Below are 563 nucleotides of genomic sequence, written 5' to 3' on the forward strand. Positions count from 1 at the left end.
GATGGAGGCGGAGCCTGAGATGGTATGGGGCGGGGCTTGAGCGGAAGGCGGAGTCGAAGGTCGGCGCAGGGGCGGGCCTGGGCGCGTGCACGTGAGGGGAGGGGCCTGAGATGGTGTGGGGCGGGGCCTGAGCGGAGGCGGAGTCGAAGGTCGGCACAGGGACGGGCCTGAGCGCGTGCATGTGAGGGGGCGGGGCCTGAGGTGGTGTTGGGCGTAGACTGAGCGCACGGGCGGGGGAGGCGGAGTCCAGGGACGGAGTCGAGGGGCGGGGTCTGTGGGGCAGCCCCAGCGTGAGACAGAAAAAGGGACGTGGCCTGAGCCCAGGATGGGGGCGGGGCCTTGAGGGACCCGCCCACTGCGCGTGGAATGGGTCAGCTTGGCTGGAGTTTCTTTTTTTTCTTTATGGACTAAGGCATTACATATGTGTCCTTATCCCACCATTGCCCACCACCCTCCCCCCCACTCACTGGCTGGAGTTTCTTGGGCGAGCTCAGGCCATTGGGGTCGCAGCTCCCGGACCAAGACGGGACCACCGTGGGCGCCCGCTGGACCCGGTCGGTAGC

Source organism: Myotis davidii, unplaced genomic scaffold, assembly GCF_000327345.1.
Source record: "Myotis davidii unplaced genomic scaffold, ASM32734v1 scaffold1509, whole genome shotgun sequence".
Taxonomy (NCBI): domain Eukaryota; kingdom Metazoa; phylum Chordata; class Mammalia; order Chiroptera; family Vespertilionidae; genus Myotis; species Myotis davidii.